The sequence below is a fragment of the Balaenoptera physalus genome, assembly GCF_965194825.1.
Source record: "Balaenoptera physalus genome assembly, chromosome: 13".
In the NCBI taxonomy this organism is placed as follows: Eukaryota; Metazoa; Chordata; class Mammalia; order Artiodactyla; family Balaenopteridae; genus Balaenoptera; species Balaenoptera physalus.
Window position 1 is genome coordinate 36361573 of NC_138892.1, and position 26531 is coordinate 36388103.

Sequence of the window (26531 nt, forward strand, 5' to 3'; positions counted from 1 at the left end):
ATTACAAGAGACAACGAAGGACACTACATAATGATCAAGGGATCAATCCAAGAAGAAGATATAACAATTGTAAATATTTATGCACCCAACATAGGAGCACCTCAATACATAAGGCAAATACTAACAGCCATAAAAGGGGAAGTCGACAGTAACACAATCATAGTAGGGGACTTTAACACCCCACTTTCACCAATGGACAGATCATCCAAAATGAAAATAAATAAGGAAACACAAGCTTTAAATGATACATTAAACAAGATGGACTTAACTGATATTTATAGGACATTCCATCCAAAAACAACAGAATACACATTCTTCTCAAGTGCTCATGGAACATTCTCCAGGATAGATCATATATTGGGTCACAAATCAAGCCGTGGTAAATTTAAGAAAATTGAAATCGTATCAAGTATCTTTTCTGACCACAACACTATGAGACTAGATATCAATTATAGGAAAAGATGTGTAAAAAAATACAAACACATGGAGGCTAAACAATACACTACTTAATAACCAAGTGATCACTGAAGAAATCAAAGAGGAAATCAAAAAATACCTAGAAACAAATGACAATGAAGACATGATGACCCAAAACCTACGGGATGCAGCAAAAGCAGTTCTAAGAGGGAAGTTTACAGCAATACAATCCTACCTTAAGAAACAGGAAACATCTCAAATAAACAAGCTAACCTTGCATCTAAAGCAATTAGAGAAAGAAGAACAAAAAAACCTCAAAGTTAGCCGAAGGAAAGAAATCATAAAGATCAGATCAGAAATAAATGAAAAAGAAATGAAGGAAACGATAGCAAAGATCAGTAAAACTAAAAGCTGGTTCTTTGAGAAGATAAAGAAAATTGATAAACCATTAGCCAGACTCATCAAGAAAAAAAGGGAGAAGACTCAAATCAATAGAATTAGAAACGAAAAAGAAGTAACAACTGACACTGCAGAAATACAAAGGATCATGAGAGATTACTCTAAGCAACTGTATGACAAAAAAATGGACAATCTGGAAGAAATGGACAAATTCTTAGAAAAGCACAACCTTCCGAGACTGAACCAGGAAGAAATAGAAAATATAAACAGACCAATCACAAGCACTGAAGTTGAAACTGTGATTAAAAATCTTTAAACGAACAAAAGCCCAGGACCAGATGGCTTCACAGGCGAATTCTATCAAACATTTAGAGAAGAGCTAACACCTATCCTTCTCAAACTCTTCCAAAATATAGCAGAGGGAGGAACACTCCCAAACTCATTCTACAAGGCCAACATCACCCTGATACCAAAACCAGACAAAGATGTCACAGCGAAAAAAACTAGAGGCCAAATTCACTGATGAACATAGATGCAAAAATCCTCAGCAAAATACTAGCAAACAGAATCCAACAGCACATTAAAAGGATCATACACCATGATCAAGTGGGGTTTATTCCAGGAACGCAAGGATTCTTCAATATACGCAAATCAATCAATGTGATACACCATGTTAACAAATTGAAGGAGAAAAACCATATGATCATCTCAATCGATGCAGAGAAAGCTTTCGACAGAATTCAACACCCATTTATGATAAAAAACACTGCAGAAAGTAGGCATAGAGGGAACTTTCCTCAACATAATAAAGGCCATATATGACAAACCCACAGCCAACATGTTCCTCAATGGTGAAAAACTGAAACCATTTCCACTAAGATCAGGAACAAGACAAGGTTGCCCACTCTCACCACTATTATTTAACATAGTTTTGGAATTTTTAGCCACAGCAATCAGAGAAGAAAAAGAAATAAAAGGAATCCAATTCTTAAAAGAAGAAGTAAAGCTGTCACTGTTTGCAGATGACATGATACTATACATAGAGAATCCTAAAGATGCTACCAGAAAACTACTTGAGCTAATCAATGAATTTGGTAAAGTAGCAGGATACAAAATTAATGCACAGAAATCTCTTGCATTCCTATACACTAATGATGAAAAATCTGAAAGTGAAATTAAGAAAACACTCCCATTTACCATTGCAACAAAAAGAATAAAATATCTAGGCAAAACCTACCTAAGGAGACAAAAGACCTGTATGCAGAAAATTATAAGACACTGATGAAAGAAATTAAAGATGATACAAATAGATGGAGAGATATACCATGTTCTTGGATTGGAAAAATCAACATTGTGAAAATGACTCTACTACCCAAAGCAATCTACAGATTCAATGCAATCCCTATCAAACTACCACTGGCATTTTTCACAGAACTAGAACAAAAAATTTCACAATTTGTATGGAAACACAAAAGACCCTGAATAGCCAAAGCAATCTTGAGAGAGAAAAACGGAGCTGGAGGAATCAGGCTCCCTGACTTCAGACTATATTACAAAGCTACAGTAATCAAGACAGTATGGTACTGGCACAAAAACAGAAACATGGATCAATGGAACAGGATAGAAAGCCCAGAGATAAACCCACGCACATATGGTAACCTTATATTTGATAAAGGAGGAAAGAATTTATAGTGGAGAAAAGACAGCCTCTTCAATAAGTGGTGCTGGGAAAACTGGACAGGTACATGTAAAAGAAAGAAATTAGGACACTCCCTAACACCATACACAAAAATAAACTCAAAATGGATTAAAGACGTAAATGTAAGGCCAGACACTATCAAACTCTTAGAGGAAAACATAGGCAGAACACTCTATGACATAAATCACAGCAAGATCCTTTTTGACCCACCTCCTAGAGCAATGGAAATAAAAACAAAAATAAACAAATGGGACCTAATGAAACTTAAAAGCTTTTGCACAGCAAAGGAAACCATAAACAAGAACAAAAGACAACCCTCAGAATGCGAGAAAACATTTGTAAATGAAGCAACTGACAAAGGGTTAATCTCCAAAATTTATAAGCAGCTCATGCAGCTCAATAACAAAAAAACAAACAACCCAATCCAAAAATGGGCAGAAGACCTAAATAGACATTTCTCCAAAGAAGATGTACAGATTGCCAACAGACACATGAAAGAATGCTCAACATCATTAATCATTAGAGAAATGCAAATCAAAACTACAATGAGATATCATCTCACACCGGTCAGAATGGCCATTATCAAAAAATCTAGAAACAATAAATGCTGGAGAGGGTGTGGAGAAAAGGGAACCCTCTTGCACTTTTGGTGGGAATGTAAATTGATACAGCCACTATGGAGAACAGTATGGAGGTTCCTTAAAAAACTAAAAATAGAACTACCTTATGATCCAGCGATCCCACTACTGGGCATATACCCTTAGAAAACCATAATTCAAAAAGAGTCATGTACCAAAATGTTCATTGCAGCTCTATTTACAATAGCCAGGACAGGGAAGCAACCTAAGTGTCCATCAACAGATGAATGGATAAAGAAGAGGTGGCACATATATACAATGGAATATTACTCAGCCATAAAAAGATACAAAATTGAGTTATTTGTAGTGAGGTGGATGGACCTAGAGTCTGTCATACAGAGTGAAGTAAGTCAGAAAGAGAAAAACAAATACTGTATGCTAACACATATATATAGAATCTAGGAAAGAAAAAAAAAAGGTCATGAAGAACCTAGGGGCAAGACAGGAATAAAGACACAGACCTACGAGAGAATGGACTTGAGGATATGGGGAGGGGGATGGGTAAGATGTGACAAAGTGAGAGAGTGGCATGGACATATATACACTACCAAACGTAAAATAGATAGCTAGTGGGAAGCTTTGTGACCACCTAGAGAGGTGGGATAGGGAGGGTGGGAGACGCAAGAGGGAAGACATATGGGAACATATGTATATGTATAATTGATTCACTTTGTTATAAAGCAGAAACTAACACACCATTGTAAAGCAATTATACTCCAATAAAGATGTTAAAAAAAAAAAAAGAATATTACAAGAATTAAAAAAAAAAAAAAAAAACAACCTGAGCTCCTATACTTAAGCCCTCACCAGTACTTACTTGAAGAAAAAGAAAAAAACCAACCCTCAATCCTAATTAAATCCAACTTTCTTATCATACCATGCCTGTACCCACCCTGCTCAACATGACTGTAGAAAGCACACACAATCACATGGGCTAGTCTCACTCTGGACCTCAGCAGTGCTCTGGAATTCTAATATACATCCCCAGTGAGTTCACTCTCCTAATTACAAAGATTATCTCATACCACTTTTCATCTCCTCAAATTTTCAGCACCCACTTCTTCTCCCCACTCTCAGGTGATAACCACATTCTTAGTTCACTGAACAAACTGGAGCAACCAAAACAGACCATCTCCTCCTCCCATGCCTATGTCTCTATTGATGAATACTGAAGATCCTTTTTGTTACACTGGATGACAAATCTCTGCATCTATCTAAGGTCAACCCATTCACTTTATGCATTTCAAACTTGTCTCCATCTCAAGGACTTTGTTCCTTTAGTTATCACTTCTCTCTCAAACATAAATTTTATTTTTTCTCAGATTACTGGATGGTTTCTATTTGTACACCAATGTTCTATAATAACTTTCACTAAAGAAAAAAGAAAACTATACCTATGTGCTATTTAGTCACTGCTTAAATTCTCTGCTTGCATCTTGGCAAACTTTCTCAAAGGGTTTATTTATGTTTGCTGCCTCCTTTTGATCTCTTAGGGCTTTGATCTCAACCATTCCATTGAAATTGTTTTATTCAAGGATAATGACAATCTCCATGTTGGTAAATTCCATGGTTATATGGTCTATATGTAGTTTTAATTTTACTCAATGTTTCAGCAGCTTTTGACTAGATATTTCCTCCTTCTTGAAACATTTTCTTGTCTTCAATTACAAGACACTACATAATCTTGGTTTTTATTTTACTGTTTCTGTTCAGACTCATTCTCTGTATTTTCTTCCTCTTCCTGACTATTAAGTACTGGAATGACCTAGAACTTAATCTTTGCCTCTGCTTTCTCTATCCACCCTCACTTCTTAGGTAATGTCATCCAGTCTGAGGGCTTTGGAAACCATCTATATAATTTGATAACTCCTAAATTTATATCCTCATCTTAGAATGCCCCCACTATCTCTTGACTGTTCATCTAACTGCCAAATCTCTCTCCTCACTTGGATCTTTAATAGACATCTCACACTTAACGTTTCTAAAATAGACATTTGATTATTTCTATCCCTTCAAACCTGGCACCACAAGTTGCTGTGGCCAAAAACTTTGGAGCATTTTTTTTTTTACATCTAAAATTCAAATCCTAAATCATGAACAATTACATTGTGCTCAGTCTTTAGAATATACCTGAATGTACTTTTTTTTTTTTTTTTAACCTCCACTGCTAGCACCTTAATCTAAGATATTACCTTCCACAGTAGCTGGAGGGATCTTTTAAAAATCTGATTATGACACTTCTTATGTCAAAAACTCCCAATGGCTTCCCATCTGGTTCACCTTGGGGACCTTACATCATGGTCTAGTATATTCTCTATGACCTCTCTCTTACCTGTCCCTTTAACCTTATCTCCTAATGCCCCTCCCCTATTTTCTGAACTCAACATATTTACACTTATTTCCTCTTCCTTAACTCCTTTCTTCCTTATATTGAGAAGACTTGTTCATTCACTTTATTCAGGTCTTTTGTCAAATTTACCTCCCCAGAGAATCCTTTCATGAACATCCTTTCTAAAATAATCTTCCCGTTTTATTCTCTACCTTTAATCTGCTTTATTTTTCTTCATAACACTTATCTCCAAGAAATATTATAATAGTATACATATTTACATATTTGCTTATTTATTGACTAACTCCTCCAATGGACTATAGACTCTTAAGGACTTACTCTCTGTCTTGCTAATTCCCCTGTCCCTAACACAGTACTTGGCACACAGTGAGAGCAAAATAATCATGTATTGAATGAACAAATGATGATAAAACAAACGAATTTAGATAAATCCATTACAAAATTCACCAATTCAAACTTATTCTGTTTAAGATTCTATTACCTATTCTCATGTGTCATAAGTAGTGCATCCTTGGTGGCTTAAGTAAAATGTTCTTTAGTATTTTTATCATTAACTATGAATTTCAAATATAGGAGTTATCTAGAGTTTCTTTAGTCTCGCTACTTTAGCATGATATTCAAAGATGAATCCCATTCAAATATAATGACATTCACCCTAGGGTCTCACCTGCCCTTGTTCTAGAATAGTATTTCATTGTAGTTTTGTGTCAAAATACCTGACCTCCAATACAGACTTAGCTCATTATTAGTTGTGTGACCTTAAACAAATGATTTAACCTCTCTGTGCCTGTTTCTTCATCTGTACAATGGAGAAAATTCCCATAATATAAATAAAGGATTAAGAGATATAATGCATATAAGGTACCTACATATAGTACCTGGTCCCCAGCTTGCACTCAAAAAATGTCAGGTATTATTACACATATATTTCAGAAGGTCTTGACTGCTTTGTCCCTGACTTAAGGTAAAATATTTCTGGGGACACTGGCTTCCTTCTCACTATAAATTATTTTGTGAACATGGGTGGTAGACAAGGATTGAAAAAAAATCAGGAGTTCTAGGATTAAAACTTGCCAGTGTTACTTGGTTATGATATTAGGTTCTGAATATCTGATCCTCAGATTCTGAATTCTGCTTACCTTTCTACTTCAGAGATCTGCCAACTTCTCTCTATTCAGGAGCCCTCCCAGGACTTGCCTACTTTCCTTTATCTACCGAATACTTACTTACTTGATAGTCAAACACCACTGCCTGCCATTTGCCAGATCTTTGTACATCTTAAATCTAGCACCTTTATCTCTCTGCCACAAACTTTGTAAATCATATTTCTGGCTCTGTTTCTATGTTTCATTACAAGTTTGTGTATTTATTCTGATAGGTCAATATGACATACTTCTTAGCATAATTTTATATTATGCTCTTTGGAAAATTTAGTCAGAGATAGAAAAACAACTAAATTCAAACTAATGTCAGCATCTATGTTAATGTTTCTTCATCTATTTTATTTTTATTTTTCAGAGGATTCTTTTCTCCTTTACATAAATTTTATCCCTCTGAAACATATCTCTGAAATGAATGCTCTTTATTGAATACAGTAAATAATTTACATGATTAAAAATCAAGAGGATTTTCCTATTAAAATGGATTTCATTTGTTATTTTCAAAATATTTTATGAGAGGGCAGTTATTCTCAAGCAACTAGCTAGTTCCTCCTAAAATCTAATATGTGCTATTATGTTGTGTTACACTCCTTGATTTAAACTCTAAACTAGAAGTGAAACAAATAAAATAGTTATAGGTTATCTACTAAATTAAAAATGCAGTCTTCCAAAATATATTTCTATTGCCACTCTTAAAGTTCAACAACTCTGTCTTATTGGATAGATTTGAAACATTCAGTCAGAACAAGGTAATAAAGGGGCATTATTTTTCATGTTTAAGTGAGCATATTACTTGAAAATTTGAAAAAAAAGACTTTAGCATAACTATTTCAATGTATACACTACCCGCTGATGCTTGTCTCTAAATTTTAAAACTCTTTACATATTTATAAATTTGAAGGTCAAAAAAGTAATGGAAGCTTTAAGAGTGAAAAGCAAGAATAAAATTCACCTTATATTTTACACTAAGATTTAATACCTTCATAGTGCTAAATTACAGTGTGAAAATGCAGGCATTTGGTACTTTAACTGGATTAGCAAACAACATACAAGTAGACAGCAGAAATGAAACTGAATGCATATCAAATACAATACCAAGCAAATAAATAAGAAGAACAGTGTGTTGTAAATCTCCCCAAATGAAACTGACGTATGGAAGGTCATGCTGATTTACATGCTAAATAAATATAAATCAATAGTGTGATTTAGCATTTAAAGCTAATGAGTTATGGAGGTGCTTTTATAGTATTTAGAATAGCAGCGCAGATGTAAAGTGAAGCTTTCTAAATTACCTAAGCAAAGAAAAACATACAAGGGTTAGTAAGGAGTCAGAGGAAAGATCTAGAATAAGAGTTTGAGACATTAGAAAGACTTCATAATACATCAGAGAATCATGAAAAATTGTTCCTAAAGTAGATTGCAGAATGAACAAGATATAAGATAAAGGAATAGCACAAGATGGTCATATAGTGAAATATTTTGACAATAAGGATAGTTAAACACAAGACTAACTTTAAGTTGTGGAGTCATTTGCTTAGAGAGATTTTAGCATGGACTAGGTCTTCATAGATGACATAGCTGGAACACAGTTCTTTCAAAAATGCTAAAGTGTTCACCAGACTTCTTAGAATATGTTTGCAATTCCAAAAAATAAAACTTGGAATTCAGCGTCAGTGAACCTGATTCTGAATTCCAGCTGAACCAGTGTTTCTTCTCACTCATCATGGCCGAAGTATAAAGAAGTAAAGTTTGTTAGTGAGAAGAAAGAACACAGACATGCACACTTATGTCACAGAGAGAGACAGACACAGACATACACATCCAGGAAGCCACAGCCATTACCATTCATTAAAAAATACATATATAAACACATATAAATGTAAACATTTAAAAAAATAAGCTCCCAGCCTTTGTGATATGCATATTGATAGGAGGGACACAAAGTCTTCTATATAAATCACAAATAATGTCTCATTATTTTATTAATGTATATTTATTTATTAAATACATAAGAATACAAAATTTAAACATGATTATTAATAATGGACCAAATTCAAAAGCAGATATCCCAGTCCAGAAAATCATAGTTGTGAGATTCAGAAGAGGAAAAAGTAAAATTCAGAAGAATAATCTCAATCATACCAGAATTGAGACCAGTCCCTTGGTTCTGAGGTTAATAATTATAAGTACTTTCCAGGTGGGAGGAAACTAGAAGTTGATTTCAAAATCCCAATCTATAGACACCTAGTTATTCATCATGATACCTGAGTAGAAAATATGCTTATTTCTTATTCCTTAATGGGTTCAGTCATTGCCAACAAATCTTTTTGTCATCTTCAATAAATCCTAAATCTAAGAAGAAAAAAAATACTCTCCAGGTATTGCTATACAAATCTCCATGAGTTAGATTATCTGTTCCCAAATATTTTAACCTGAAGTAAAATATAATAATACTAACAAAAGGTAAATACTCTTTAAGAAGACCATCTTAAGCAGGCTTAACTTTGTTTGGATGATCCACAAATGACAAAATTAAGATTAGTAGTTCTCGTATTTGGTAAGTATCTGAAGAATTTAGAGAGAACTATAAAGCTTTATTTAAAATACCAAGTTTCAGTACTTAGTACTAGAAATTTTAAGATTAAAAATATGGGATGGCACTCTTTAATGTTTACTGTATGGCTCCCAATTGTTTGCAATACACAATTAAGATACACAAATACAAGTAAATATGTATTTAAAATTAAAGCCATAAAGGAGAATTACTCAAGGATTGAAACATTTATTTCCTAATATCTTCTACAAATATCACGTTGAAATATATGAAATTGTCATTTTTGTAGTGCAGAAGTAGTTGAATATTGGCGATTTCATATTGTTAAATTTAACATTTATTCAATCACATTTGTTTTTGAGGATCAGTTACAGGCACTGAAGATACAATGTGAGCAAAATTAGAGTCTGATGTGTAAATAAATTAATCTTCTTCAGTTTTCATGGCCTTTTAGTATGTCTATATCTCTCATGGATGACTGTTTTCAGTCCATCCATCCATTGGTTCATCCATGCATTCATTCTACCAATGTTTATTTGGCACTTGATACATGCCAGGTATTTGTCTAGGTATTAAGCACACATTCATTATCAAAAAAAAAAAAAAAACCCACACATAATCTCTGCCCTAATGAAACTTAAATCTTAGGAAAACAGACATCAAAACAAACAACCCTCACAACATTATGAATATAAACATTGTGATAAGTATATTAAAACATATGTATAAGTGGCTTTATGAAAAGAGTAACCAGGAAAATCTTGTCTGATTTTTGAGGTTTCACATTTTGTAATCAGTAGTCCACATTCTTTGAGACATCTCAAAACTGCAAGGGGGGAACCTGTAATAATGCTTAATAGCCAATGTAACTTGGGTTAAGTGCTTTCCAGATGTTTTCTCATTTAATCGTCACAGCAAAGCAGACACAATTCCAGTCCCCATTTTACTGATCAGGAAACAAATCTTAACGGGTTAAGTAATTTGCCTAAGAGCACAAAGCTAATGAATGATCTCAGAATTTGGACTCTAGCAGGCTTTCTCTCCATTATCTCTGTTTTCAGCCTTTGCTTATGTTGCCTCCTATAGCTCAACTCTGATTTATCCTGTCTGGCCTGGAACTCCAGGGCTAATATAACAGCCCCAGGACACAACTTTTCTAGAAAATATCCCTAGGATTTTTCAACTAAGCCCTTTTCTTTGTGTGCTGAGATGTAATTGGGAAACACAGGGCAGGAGAAGGGTGACAGTTGATGTCATGGTCAGTCAGCTGAGAAACGACTGAAACTAAGGTGTCTCAAGCAGTCATCATCTCTGTTCACATAATCCTATGAAATGTGATCTGAAATTCCCTTTTAGTTTAGGACTGATACCTGATATTCAACAGTTATGAATTGAAGCAACCTTTACTCAAATCCAAAAATGCATACTCCAAAGATGCTAAAGTTTACAAACAACTGTAACATAAAATCCTCAGAGTCTCACAATGCCTCTTTGTGTAGCATTGAAATGGAAAAAAAAAAAAAAAAAAAAGAACATCAGCTTCAAATTTTAGCAGACAGGGTTAAAACTTAAGAACTAGGTGAAATACACAATGTTAAATCCTTAAGCAAATTTAACATAATTTGGACAAGTGAAAGACATCTCAGAATACTTGACAGGAATTTTTCTATTAAATTTCATGGCAAATGACCCTTATTTACCTCTTCTCATCACTCCTGATAAAGAAGTGATACTGTGAATACTACCATTTAATGCACTTACTCTGAAATATAACATTAAAAATAACGTAATTATGATTATAGTCAGTAAACACCAACTATAGAAGACAAAATTTCCCATACCACCAAATTCCCTCTCTTTGATTATCCACCTCTCCCATAAGGCTAAGAATAGGGATTTAATCTTTACCATTTTCCCCTACGCCTCATTTGTAGGAAGCATTTCCACTATGTCCAGAAACCATAAATGCATATTTTTTATGGATGTCTTCATCTGTATGAAGCTGCCAAGTTTACTTTGAAACCTACCACACTCAACATAGTAAGATGAAACATTATTTATAGCACTGTAAAAGTTGTTACTAATGTGTGGTATATGAGTTTATATATGACACAGGTTTCTTTGGTTGCAAGCAACAGAAACCAACGTGGACATTCTAATGAAAAAAGGAATGTGTTGGAAGAAGATACAAGAGCTCACAAGATCCGGGGAAGGTAAACAACCAGATTTAAAACTGACAAGAAACAGGCAACTACAAATCCTACCAGACCTTCCAAGTCACCACCGCTGCTACTAGGATCAAATGTCAATCATTTGTTCTGTTTTGAATTACTCTGCTCAAGTTTCAAATCCACCCCACCCCCCAAAAGAGAGAATCTGGCTGAATAAGCTTAGATTATAGACCTCTATCTTTTTCCTAGAGAAAGGAGAATTCTAGTTAAGTCCTAGCAATAAAGCCCCCAAAGGCCCCTTCTGTTTCTGGAGTAGGAAAACTTGATTTATTGCATTAAAAAAAACTACATACTGATGGTGGATCTTTCTCCAAAAGGAAATCAGAATGCAGTTAAAATGACAAATCACTGTTGATTGGCAGAAGACAAGAAAACTAAATAAAACAATTTTCCCCCTAAACTGTAGAATATATGCATCCCCTTTGACCCAACAATAGCACTCCTAGACATTCACCAAAAAAGAAATGCATACATATGTTCACAAAAAGTATGTACAAGAAAATTCAGAGCAATATTCTTGGTAGTGGGCAAAAAATTGAAAATTATTCAAATGTCCATTAACAGTAAAAAGGGTAAACACTACATGCATAACAAGGTGAACCTCACAAGTATTCTGTCGAGGGGAAGAAGCCAGTACTAAACAGAACCTGGTGCGTTATCTGATGCATTCTTCTGTTATCAAATTAAAAACAGGCAAAACAAACCTGAGATGTTAGAAGTCAACATATGAGTTACTCTCAGGGAAGGTAGGAACTAGAGGGGACAGGAGGAAGTTTCTAGGGTGCTACTGATGGTCTGTTTCTTGATCCAGATGCTTCTAAATGCTGTATTCAGTTAGTAAAATTCTATCCACCTGTGTATCTTTATGATTGGAGCACTTTTCGGTGTGAGTGTGTGTATCACTGTATATCTACATAAAATTACATAAAGGAAATAATGGTGACATAAATTATAGAACAAAAATAGAAAAGATTAAAGGAATCCATATAGCCATCCTAATGCAGACATGACCAAAAAACAAAATGGAAGCAGCACAATATGTTCATTAGTTTTCATGTAATATTTATTATGAATCACATACATGGCATTATGCCTTTTCAGGAAAAAAGGCAGACTTGAAGTGATTTGCCTAAGATGGCATTACTAATAGTGGCAGGCACATGGAATAGGCTTCCTGAATGCCTGATGACAGTTTTCTTTTGTTCATATCACACCTCTCCTATTAAGCAGTTCCCAAAGTTTATACAGTTTCCATTTACAGAAAGCAGGATAAATGAGGTCCTACAATGCCAAGTGTAATGACAGAGCCGAATGGATGTCCCTGCTTACAGCACACCTAGAAGGAGAAGTCACATGCCTGTGAGCAGCAGCTGCTTATGTACACTTAACAAAGAGGAACTGCCATTCAAGTCCACACTGATCATTGATTATATCATTGCACTTAGGGGGCCTGTCAGGGTGATGCCGCCTCTTAGGTAGAGGTAAGGGTCATTTTCTAAAATCAAAGTCTTAAGTGAAAGCCACATGTAGGTAAACATTACCTCGGAAAAAAATTCTTATCACCCACGACTTAACAATATACATATTCTCTGTGTGTGCTCTTATAGAATAATTCTTGATAAAGAATTAAAGTCTAAACTAGCATAAGATAAAGTCTAAACTAGCATAAGAAGAAAATCTAGGTATAGCAGCCAGAAACTCAAATAGTTTTGACTATTATATATTGATCATATTCCTAGTAGCAAATGAATGAGGGGCAAATTGAGAACTATGAAATATCCCTGCTTGTTTCATTTTATTTTCAATATTAAACCTCTAAAATGTAATCAATTTGTTTGTTATGATTTTATAAACTAGTGTGTTCACACATTGGAGGGTGAAATCGGTTGTTAAGACAGTGTGAAATGAAATGAATTCATGACAGAGGTCTTATGATGATGTCTTCATAGTATTGAGCTTTAAAAATACCTTGAGCAGAATATGGTGTATCCTCTGCCTATAGTTCACATATTCCCTAGACTTCTCATGAGATGACTGAAATGTCTCTAGGAAATGCAAATTGTAAGCCTGAAACCACAGTTGCCATTATAAATAAAACAGATTTTTCCACAACCAAACACTCCCAATACATAAATCAGAGAGCTTCGTAATCTAGACCCACTGGGAAGATATGTAATATATAGAATATGTGCCGGATTACATTAAAAAATCTAAGTCACAGATCTAAAAATCTTCTGAATTCTGAGACCCATCTGAGCCCAAAGATTTCAGATAAGGAATGATAGACACTTATAATTTAGTAAATTATATAACTGCAGATTTAAAAGAGTATAATATTAGACTGATGAAATTATTCTTTGTGTAGATCAAAATAATCCAATATCAACACTTTTATATGGTTCAAACTAGTTGTTCCTCATTCCTCATACTTTCAATTATTGGTGTAACAAGATATTAGAATGTACCTGGTTCTCAGTTTCAACTGAGGCTCCAATAATCAGTATGGGTCAGACTCACCTTACCGCCCACCCAAAGGGATTTTAAAATAGGAATGCAAGAGAACCTATTCTGTGGTCCTTGGGACCCCTGATCCAGATCAAAGATATTTATTAAAGAGGAGAGAAGGGAAGGCTGCTTAAAAGTCATGAAATCCTACTTCTAACTCCTAGCACTAGTAAGAGGAGACAGGGCTTCAAGTCCCCTACCTAGGAAAATTGTTTTTGAAATGTGTTTGCTGAAATTGTTGGATACAGAGAGGGCTGGTACTTGGCTCAAGCTTGAGAAGTCTAAACTATAAATGGGATGTGGCTCCTCCCTATAAGAGATGTGCTCCATCTTTGCTTAAAGGATGAAGCCAGGAGAGTGAGACTTTAGAAGGATCAGCTTGCACTTCAGAGTGTGGTAGGTCACGAGATCCAAAAAAAAGTGTTACCTACAGACAAGTGAAGGCCATACCAGGAAAAGAGCAGGCAAGGAGCCATCTTGGGTCTGTCCCTATAAGGCTGTCTGGAGGGGCCAGAGACCTCTGGAGAAAGAGGCCAGAGTTGTAGCAGTGGATGCTCAGAGGCCAAAGAAGTCATCTAAGGGACCTTTCTCAATAGAGAGGTTTCCTCCACAGAAAAGGGGGACCAGAAACGAACCTGGGAGGAACCCCAAAGCATACCCCACTGTGCAAGCCATGGTGCAGGACAGAGCTTATTACCAGATCACACCAACCGAAAGTTGTTCTTGTCCTAGTCCCTGACCAAATCTTCCTTCCCCTTATTGAGGTCAAAACAGCAATTGTTAGAAGGAGAAACCTGTCTCACTGATCATCCCTGCTCCCTTTTTCCTGATAATTTCCAGTCTGAAACAGACCTTTGCAACAGGGAAGGGGGGTAGGAGAAAAGATTTAATACATGCAAATTCAGTGTTTAATTACAGGTATTGAACATTCTAACCTGGGTTGAGATTATATGCAATTTAGAAGAACTAAGGTCTATGCAGAAAACACATGAGGTATGTTTCTTAAGCATATTTGTTTATATTTATTAAACAAGATATAAAATGAATAATAATAACTCAATCATGGACTAATCACATGAATATGTAGACAAAATTTGATTTTTCCTAAATAACTTTTTCCTGTGCAAAAAGAACAAGAAGGACATACAGTACAATTTCTGTGAATGCAAGAGAAACTCCCAGAAATGCTGCATTAAGATTATTTTTTAATTACAGTATGGAGGTTCCTTAAAAAACTAAAAATAGAACCATCATATGACCCAACAATCCCACTCCTGGGCATATACACAGAGAAAACCGTAATTCAAAAAGATACATGCACCCCAATGTTCACTGCAGCACTATTTACAATAGCCAGGACATGGAAGCAACCTAAATGCCCATCGACAGATGAATGGATAAAGGAGACATGGTACATATATACAATGGAATATTACTCAGCCATTAAAAAGGAACGAGGTTGGGTCATTTGCAAAGATGTGGATGGACCTAGAGACGTCATACAGAGTGAAGTAAGTCAGAAAGAGAACAAGAAATATCGTATATTAACTCATATATGTGGAATCCAGAAAAATGGTATAGATGAACTGATCTGCAACACAGAAATAGAGACACAGACATAGAGAACAAACATATGGATACCAAGGGCGGGGGATGGATTGGAAGATTAGGATTGACATATATACAGTACTATGTATAAAATAGATAACTACTGAAAACAGACTGTATAGCACAGGGAACTGTACTCAGTGCTCTGTGGTGACCTAAATGGGAAGGAAATCCAAAGAAGAGGGGATAAATGTATAAGTGTGGCTGATTCACTTTGCTGTACAGCAGAAACTAATACAACATTGTAAAGCAACTATACTCCAATAAAAAATAAATAAATTATTGTTAAATTATAATTATTAGGAGTAGAAATACATGCAGTTAGTAATTGCATACAATTAGTAAATATCAACTTTAATTCCATAAACTATCTTCAGTATGAAATGATCATAAAATATTGGTCATGAGTCAAATGTTTTAAATGTATCTAAAGACTTAGTAAGGCTTTGCATCAGAAAATAAACACAAGGTAATTCAGACTGGAAACTTCATTTCCTGTTAAGGTTTAAACTTCTATGAGAAACATAACCACATATTTCAAGCCCACAGCTTGAAGATTTTTATCTTATATTTATCTGCACTCAGAGCTACTGTGTTTATGTATGTAATCTTCTCAACTAATGCCTCACATTCATTAATTCATTCTACACATATTCTGAATATCTACTTACATTTCAGATGTTCTAGCCAATGGGTAGATATATAATAGTGAACTAGACATGAAGGTGTAGACTGCTCTCAGGAAGCATTGCACAATTAATAACAAGTATGACACATGTCACAAAATGGTAGAAAGCATAAGAATGCTTCAAGGAGTGATGCACAGTTCTATCGGGGAGCAAAGGAGGGTAAAATGTCGCTCATTATTTTTGTGCACAATCAGAAATGTGGTCACTGCAATAGATTCACTATGCTCTTAAAATGACAATCAAAACATAATAATTGTGGTACTGATAAAAAAAATAATGTATATATGGGACTAAATGAATGATTTCAAGCTTTTTTTGGCATTATTTTCAAACAATATTTTCAAAGGTGGCTCTGCTATATTTTAATCCGAAAGTTCAAAAGAAAGACAGTTGACCCTTCAACAACACGGGTTGTATAAATACTCGAGTCTACTCAGAAGTGAATCTTTTTCAATAGTAAATACTACACTACCACATGATCCATAGTTGTTTGAATCCATGGATGTGGAACCATGGATATGGAAAAAATGTGTATAAGGAGGGCCAACTATAGGTCGTACTTGGATTTTCAACTGCAGGGAGTGTCAGAGTCCCTGACACCTACTTTGTTCAAGGGTCAACTGTATTTTATTTTTCATTCTGTGTGATGTCACAGAAATTTTACTTGGAGAAATGTACGCCTTTATCTCACAACAGTTCACTCAGACTATTATCCTCATTGTTGATTCAACTTTTTGACATGCTTCTGTATTATTTTTGTTTTATTTTTTCTTAAATTCCCTAAACATATGGCTACGATCAGCACAGTTTTTTCTGTCCATCTCAGTGACACAGTCAGAAGATAAATAAAGATACGAATGACCAAACATGCATCCACTGAAAGTATCTCAAAGGAGGCATATTTTAAAAGGTACCCCAAGGCACACGGGAAGTTAATTTTGGATTTGAAAATACTACTTCAGAAAAGCAATATTGTTTATTTGGAAGAAAAATTGAAGGAAAAGAACAATGGGTTAGGTGGAGAGCAAAACAACCTACTATAAAAATAAGCATCAAAGAGAAAAGTAAAAATATGTCATGTGGAAACACGTATTTCCCCAATGTGTTGTGAAAAGTAGCAAATACTGCTACATCATACTGAGGAAGAGACATTTTGTCCTAGTGATTTTCTACAGATGTCAGCTGTGGCAGGCCACTAATTTATGTTTAGAGAAATAAATAAGAATAGGTTTAGTTGAAGAATTTTTAGGTTTGATGCTTAAGTTTTCTTGGAAGGATCACTGGTTATTTGTTATGCATAAAGAATACTTGCAACCAACAAGGACCTATTATATAGCACAGGGAACTCTGCTCAATATTATGTAACAACCTAAATGGAAAAGAATTTGAAAAAGAATAGATACATGCATATGTATAACTGAATCACTTTGCTGTACACCGGAAACCAACACGACACTGTTAATCACCTATACTCCAATATAAAATAAAAAGTTAAAAATAAAATATGTATTCTAGGCAAAAATTAATTAATTAATTAAAGAATACTTGCAAACACACACTCGAAGTAATCTTATTTGTGATATGAAGGCAGTAATGATCTGTAAAAGGTGCATGCATCACTATGGTAATAAAAACAATCAACCTCAGTCTCTCTTCTCATCCCTTCTTACCCTCCACTCACACAGTAGTTATTCGTTTTCCTGTTTCTGCTAATGGTATCACTATTTTCCTGCCTTACAACCTTGAAAGCAGCAGTTTAGATCACAGGTTTGGAATTAGACAACCACCCGAGGCCCAGCTATGTCACTAGCTGGGCTAGTTACTTAACCTTGAGCAAATTACTTAACCTCTCTCAGCCCCATTTCTTTACACAACAGAGATCACAATATCTTGCTCACTCCGTTTTTGTAAAGATCACAATAATACATGCAAACCAATATAGGAAGCATTCATTACATGAGCTAGTATCACTATCACTATGATTATCCACCCTTCCTTAGCAACACTATGATATTTATCCTTCCTTCTCCTTTCCTATTCATCTTCATTCTGTCACCGAGCCTCTGACCCTCACTTCCTACTGTCTCTATCTCCATCTCCCAGTGTTCTTCTACCCTCCTCATAAACAAAACCAAAACAGAAAGAATATTCCTCTGTTGTACACCTGGTTTCTGCTACAAATACAACCTGTCCCTTCCTTCCCCTTGCGAAGCCTGCTCAAATGTGACACCCCATCTGCATGAAATCACAGGTTAATAGACTATCCAGCCTAAAATGTTTTCGGATGGGGAAGCCTAGAATTACTACCTATCCTATCTGGTAAGTAGAGTCTTGTTCTTTCTGAACAAGATTACTCTCTGACATAAAGCATTTAATCTCTGTCAGTACCTTTCATCAGGAGTTCACCAGACCTCCACTCATAGAAGCCCTGGTACTCATTGTAAAGAAGAAAACCTGAGCAGAGAAAAAGGGAGTTTCTCTTTTTCCATAGATATTACAGTCTCAACACGTATGCTGTAAGTGTGCCCTTTGGTTCCTTACCACAGGCTCCTTGGAGGACAAGAGGTCATGTTGAGCTTTGGGTTTTTTCCCTCCCTTTCTTTCCCTTTCCCTCCTCTCTCTGCCTCCTCCCCCTCTTCCCTCCCTCTTGTCCTCCACTCCTCCTCTTCTTTTTTCTCCCCATTCTCCCTCTTCCTCATCATTATACCTGGATGCCTAATGTTTTTTTCAGATGATCCTAACCATGTCTGAGTATATCAAAGTGCATCTGGCTTGAGCAATACTCTGTCAATCACCCAGCAGAGCATCTAGAATCTCCTGTTCTGCATGGATGACATAAAAATAGGGCAAGGTATAAATATTCAGCCAGGTTGGATAAATGGAATTTAACTCTGTGTGTTTTATTTCTGCCTTAACCGCCTTAGAAAAACTAAACCCATTCTAAGAGAAAGTAAAGGATAAGGTGTATAGCCAGCTCCTACACCACTTGTCTTCAAATAATATGAAAATATATCACCTCACTTCTAGGCAGAGAATAATGGCTACATATAAAGTCTCCTCAGCTCCACTGTCATCCAGGAGCGGTCTGGGAGGAAGAGTACTGCAGATATAGGTGACTTAATATACCAGGTCGTGCTGCTTTCTCATGCTTACCTGTGGCAAAATGTCAATGTCACTTCAGAATATGATTGTGGTCTATTGAATATAGTCTACTGGGAATTGTGTTGTTCCTGCTTTTCATAATACACTTTCCCGTGTGCCATTACTTCATCAGTTGAAGCGTAAGCCCAGGTGACCAAGGGAACTACTAGACTCTACAAACACTTCAGTACCTCTGACACACCATTATGCTACATTTTACTTCCACATCTTCCTTCATTCTACCCATCCTCTTTCTCTTCTTAATCATAAATGCTTCCCTCTGTCTGGGATCATTTCCACCAGATAAACATTCTGAAATATCTCCCATATCAACACAAAACAAAAACCCTCCTGTGATATTCATATTCTCCTTCAGATAACATCCAGTGTCTGTGCTCCTCGTTTAGCAAAAAAATATTTTAAAAGTTTTTATCATCTCTGTTCTACTTCTCTCATTCTCTCTTGAATCCAATCAGGCTTTCATCTTTGCTTTCCATTGGAACAATAGTTGACAAATTTGGCAGTTATCTCCATTGTTGCTAAATACTGTGGTTGTTCCTTGGGTCATCTTCTTATTTGTTTTAGCAGCAGCATTTGACACAGTTGATCATGGTCTCTTTCTCATAACAGTTCCTTGACTTAGCATTTTACTCTGCCAGATTCTCATCTTCTCAAATTCTAATTTTTGGAGTTCTCCTGGGTATAATTTTTGGGCTCTGCCTCTTGTCTCATGATTTTATATCATCTATATCCTGCTAATTCCTAAATTTATATCTACAGTCCAGTATCCCTCCCCCACAAATTCACTTCATGAAATAAATACTTTAAACCTGTTTTAAACTATTTTAAGTGAAGTTATTTCTCTACTCTAAGCAGTTTATTCACCTATGATTGAAAACAATATCTATATTTTAGGGTTGTCGCAAAGTTGAAATGAAATACCTTAAGTGGACATATTTTTATTTTAAAGTGCTAAAAAATATAAAGGATTAAAAATTAGAAAATATCTTTAATGTTACTTCTCAAATACGCCCAGATATTAAAATTTTTAGTGGTACAAATATAGTGCTACTTTTCAAAATGGCATTCCTCTATTCAATATATAATGAATATATCTTGTAAGAATATGCATTTTCTATGGAACTCATTAGAGTAAAATTGTATGTTAACTTTTAACATGTATCTGGCAAACATCTTTATTTTCTCTGAACTGATCCTTCAGGGAAAAAAATGTGTCCCTCAAAGAAATTAATGTTACTAATGAAACAGCACCAGATCAACCCAGTTAAGACAAATTACTCCATTCATAATATTTACTTTCTGATTAGTCTTTGCAGAAAACTTCTAGGGAAAACCATAACTAAAAGAATTCATTTATTAGAACAATCAAGAAAATTGATACTTTTTAAAACCTTAAAGTTCAAACAGGAGTTGAATGAATTTTTTATACTTTCAAACAGTTATTTTGATGACACAAAGACATGGACACAGTGGATGCTGCAAGATGTTCTTGCTCTGTAAGTCTAATTACACAAGCTTGCTCTAAAATACAAAAGGGGGTCAGCAGGGGACACAGCTGACTAATAAATGTGGATGAGATTAAAGCAAACTGTACAAACCAAATACTGTTTTTGCAGCCTAATGATTTTTGAAAACTACTTGCTGGGTAATTATGATTAATCCAAAAGAAAATCTGGCATCCAGTGCTTTTAATTCAATTTATGAGTGATTAGGGCATTGAGAAGGTAAGATAATAGCTCTCTTGATGGGGTGGCTTTTAAGCACAAAATTACCTTTTGAATGCTTGAAGAAAAACATTTCAAGATTTAAAGAACCTTGCAGTGATTATTAAAACCTCTGACAAGCATTCTCTATGCTCTAATAATCAAACAAAATAAAAGTTCTTTGCCCTACTTAGCTTTACCCTTTCAATCCAGGTCAGCCAACCCACCCACGTTGTCACATCTTCAACCTCATCTTCATTACAAGCTCTATAATCTCAAATTTATTTTCCCCCTTTGAGCACAACTTCTTGTCTTTCCCCTTTACCAATTATTTAATATTACAGAATCTGATCATCAACCTCATCATGATCCCTCATCCCTCTACTTATTTTTGCTATCCTCAACTCTTTATTTCACTTAACTCTATTTCCTCAACCTCTCTACCATAGACATACACTTCAATCAAATTCTCACCATATCTCTCTTGAGAGTCTGCTACAACATGCAGAGAGAACATTCAGAGCCTCAGTGGACAGGGCCGAGGTAACTGGCAAAAGGTCACTGTGATTATAAAACAAGGAGAGATGGACACAAATAACAGCAGCAAGGCAAAACGAAATACTGGGGTAGAAAAGAACCAGGACAACACGACCAAAAAAGATCAGAAAAAGCAGTTCAACAGGAGAGAGATCTGGGTGAATATAAGATCTCTGTGGCATATATGTGAAAGCTGGCTATATTCAAATAGCCAAGGATAGAATAGATCCAATTACCCACACTGGGCCCCTTTCTATGCCCTTTAGTTCACCTGTTGGAAAGCTTTGGCACAGGCTGGCTCTTTTGTCAGATGGGCTGTGATCTCTTGTGATCATTATTCTGAGGCTTATGTCTTATCTAACAAGTCATTGGAGTTAGTCATTTATAACTCCAGTAGTTATAAATATTTAGTTATCAGATGGTATTAATGGTATTAATGGTGGAAGATTGGATCTTATTATTTGGTATATGGTTCAGGGAACAATAGCTGTGTAGCCATCCCTCTTCCTTAAAGATACACACAGTACAATGTTGAGATTATATATGTTACAGTAACAAGACAAGATATGACTGATGTGGGCTCAAGACCTACACAGAGCCTCTAATTTTCCCTAAGTAAAAATAATATACATGGGATTTCCCTGGCAGTCCAGTGGTTAGGACTCTGTGCTTCCACTGCAGGGGGCTCGAGTTCGATCCCTGGTTGGAGAAATAAGATCCCTGAATGGGGCGTGGCGCAGCCAAAAAATAATAATGATAATAAAAATAAAGACATGTTAAAATATATAAATATACATATATAAATACACACACACACACACACACACACACACACACACACACACAACCAGTCAGGGCTAGCTTCATAGTGTGTGACCTGGGCAATCACAAAGAGCGTCATGCTCTGAAGGGACCCAGCATGCTTTAATGCTCTGTTGTTGCCTTCTTCAAATGTCTAATAATTTTGTCTTTGAACTTGTGTTTTGCTAGTGAAAACTGATGGGACAATGGAGCACGCATGTTACCAGAAAAGACATGCACACTGTACATGTGCATCTCTTTTCCTGCTCACGCCATTTGCAATACTTCATGACACAGAATTCTGGTGGACACACAATACATGCGAGTTCCATAAGACTCAAAGTTAGCACAAGATACCTGTGTTACATCTACAACTGAATAAGCAGAGCATGCCAGACCTGAGAGGTCACACTTAACTATTAGAACAAGAACTTTGTTCAAATGCAGACAGAAGGCAATGGTATTCTAAAAAACACGAAAAACCAAGAACTCCTACAGTATCTTTTCATATATGTGTTACTTCCATGTATGAGCTACACATTTACACTGAAAATGATGACATACGGAAAAAAAGGGAAAGATAGAGCAACCTGTAGTTCCTTTTCACTTCCTTACCAGAGAGCTGAAGGCAATAGATTAATAGAATGTGTGCATATCAAAACGTAACATAAGAACAAATTTTGTGCAGCATTTCCATATGTATGAAGTATGAATTGTATACTTTTGGTGTTTCTAACAAATTAAATATGTTGCTATTTCTATGTTATAAACTGGCATTGTGTAATATAAATATGAGCAGTAAAATTCAAACTAATAATTAAAAATTTAATTTTTTTTTACTTAAAATAACATTAAATAACCAATACAAAACACAATGTCAAGTCAAGACAGAGACTATGGAAGAAAAGAAAAAGCTTCATGTTCTGTTACCTTTAATTGTATTTTTGCTCCTTTTTGAACAGGGGGTCCTGCATTTTAATTTTGCACTGGACTCCACAAATTATGTAGCCAACCCTTGAACCAGTTTACAAATAGAGAGGGTGGAGCATGTTTAATTGTGTGTGAAAGAGAAGGAAAAGAATATAGCTAGGCTTATCCTTGGGGTTAACCTTGCTTGATTACATATTTGGACATAGGAAGGTAGGATGAACAAAATATGCTTATGTAGTCACAACATTTTAATATACGTGCCCAGAAAGTTTCCAATTTAGAGAGATGAAAGCTGTGGGATGAAGCAATAGTTTACTGCTGTTCCCTATCCAATTTCCCCTCCTCCCACTTTTGAGAGTAAAATGAGTATTTATTACAATTTGTGGAAATTTTAAGAGATGATTAATTATATTATTGAAAATCTAACCTTTTGTAAAGAAATCTGCTGGTTAACATTATACTCATCTATAGGAGAAATACAATGACAGGGGTAGGTGGATTATACAAAACAGCAGGTAATTCTCTGTATTTCATTCTTCTTCAACATGACGATTGGGTTTTTCAGTTTTTCCCAGGTATGGATACTTATAAATGATTGCCGTGCCACTTAATGGCGTTCTATAACAAGCGCTCTAATAACACAGAAATTTTCCAGAGTTTAGTCAGTTATGTTGTCCTTCATTCATCCCATCACCATTGCTCAACATTTAAGCTAATCTTGATTTATTTGTTTTGACATCTCTTTCCTTTACTCAGTGCAGATGGAAATAAGTGCTTTTAGAACCTGGAAAAACCTTTAATTCCTATCAACTAAGGAAAAAATACAAAACATTGCCATTTCTACCACATTTAGAAACAGGCAAAAACTACCTTTTTCTTTTCAAATTTAGTAGTTCCTAAAAGCAAGTATGCAGTATTTGTCTATCAGAATAAGGTAATTATTAGTGGAAATGATTAACATTTGCATGTACCTTGCCCTCTCAAACTTCTCTTGTTTTTTCTCACACATACCAGGCTGGTGCTCAGTAACTGTGCACCTAGGGAATCCTTCAAATACTGTACTATTTCAGTATGCACCTCCTTGCTTCTCATGATTGCACAGAAGCTTTGGTTCATAGGTGCCCTGTGGAAGAGTGTTTGCCTATGAAGTTGCAGGTTTTTTTATAATCATGTCAAGGTCTTACTCTTTTCAGGAAAAAGAAAAACAAAAAACACTGACTTTGTTTATAGTTACATGTATTATCAATACTTTGCTTTCCTAGGAGATCTTCAGCATCACTAGTCAGTTTTCTTATAGATAATGGACTCAGACTTAACTTTTGGAAGGTAATAGAGTAAACATTCTTTGAGAAACACGTTGGTCAGTTTTTCTTTGCCTTTTGTTTCCTAAAAGATATAAGATAAAGCCCTCATCTTTCTATGGTTCTATAAAACATTGTTTGTAATATATTTATCATATTTATTTTAAATATTATCATAAAAAACTCTTCGTCCTCCCTCAAAACTGTGAGCTTTTGGCAGGATCCAGTAGGGTAGGATAAACAGAAATTATTTCTTGTTCATTTTGTATTCTCAGTACTTAGCAAGTTAATTTATATACTAAGCACTGAAGAAATGTTTGTTGAATAAATGAAATGGTTGAATTTAAACCTAGATTTCCCCAGGGAGATCATATTCAGAGTTATAATCCAAATGTCACTGGTCTGCTCTATTTACTTATCTACTGCAGGAATTTCAGCTTCTTACTGTGGTGTGTGGTTATATACGGTGATGACTCACATGGGCTCATAAACAGTGTTGCTGTTGCCTTCATATAAAAATTACTTGAGGGCTTCCCTGGTGGCGCAGTAATTGAGAATCTGCCTGCCAATGCAGGGGACACGGGTTCGAGCCCTGGTTTGGGAAGATCCCACATGCCGCGGAGCAACTAGGCCCACGAGCCACAACTACTGAGCCTGCGTGTCTGGAGCTTGTGCTCCACAACAAGAGAGGCTGCGATAGTGAGAGGCCCACACACCGCAATGAAGAGTGGCCCCCACTTGCCGCAACTGGAGAAAGCCCTCGCACAGAAACGAAGACCCAACACAGCCATAAATAAATAAATAAATGTAAATAAATAAATAAATGTAAATAAATAAATTAAATATAAATAAATAAAAATAAATAAATAAAATGTAAATAAATAAATAAAAATATAAATAAATAAATAAATATTTAAATCTAGCATAGTGCCCTTCTTAAAAAAAAAAAAATTACTTGAGATGGAAGCTGCACGTTGTTGGAACATTATGGCTACCATTCACAATGACACAGTCTTCTTGCTTAGGGCATTAATTTCCCAAAGCTAAACCCTGAAGCTACCAAAGCAGCACTGGGTTCCCTTCAGTCAATACTGTTCAGGTGCTCTACTGTTTTCCATATAAAAATGGAACTCTGTTCTCTCCAAATAAATGACAGACATTGTCATCATTAATTCATGTACTCAGTTAACAAAGCTGTGTTGAATGTCTTCTATGTGCTAAACACTGCTCAAGGCACTGGAGATCAAACAATGTACAAAATAGTAAAGGTAAAATAATGCACAAGATAGCAAAGGTACCTGTTCTCATGGCATTTAAATATAAGTAAGACAAGAGATGATAATACTTGACAAATCTATGATTTTAGATAGTGATATAGCACAGCCTGTGCTCCAAATCTCAAATGCCTCATTTCTTTCAATCTGAGTCACAAGTTGCCTTCATATTTTATGGCTCTTAAATCAGGATGTCTATTACATTGATACGTAAATTTAATGCAGTGCATCCTTTTAAGTTGTTTTCTGTGAAAACTTTTTATTGATAGTGTTTGTGATGAAGAATGGCTTCTTAAGATGAAGGAAATATTGCAATCCCTTCTGAAGACACCACTTTTAAGTTCTGCCTGCTACAGCTCTCATGGAGCACTGAAAACCAATTCATTCAATCAAGCTGAGAAATAGATAGCACTCTGACCAACGACTGTCTTTCCTCTAAGGTTCTTTAGTCAAACATTCCCATAAAGATCCACCCCCATGGGTGGATCTTATCCCCAGCTCATGGGATATATTCTTGATGGGTCTGTGTGACCTCTTCACTAGATATATTCAGACATACCTCAGACTTAACCA

General features: G+C 35.5%; 1 protein-coding gene and 1 long non-coding RNA gene across 5 annotated transcripts in view; one reads left to right on the plus strand and one right to left on the minus strand.

Moving 5' to 3' along the window:
- TMTC2 (transmembrane O-mannosyltransferase targeting cadherins 2) overlaps nt 1-26531 on the minus strand; it is an 874097-nt gene that overhangs the window by 90116 nt on the left and 757450 nt on the right. The gene's annotated exons all lie outside the window — the stretch shown is intronic.
- The window catches only part of LOC309640462, a 263908-nt gene continuing 246531 nt past the window's right edge, over nt 9155-26531 (plus strand). The window contains exon 1 of the long non-coding RNA XR_014252245.1: nt 9155-25491. This is a non-coding gene — a long non-coding RNA (uncharacterized lncRNA). The remainder of the gene's footprint in view (nt 25492-26531) is intronic.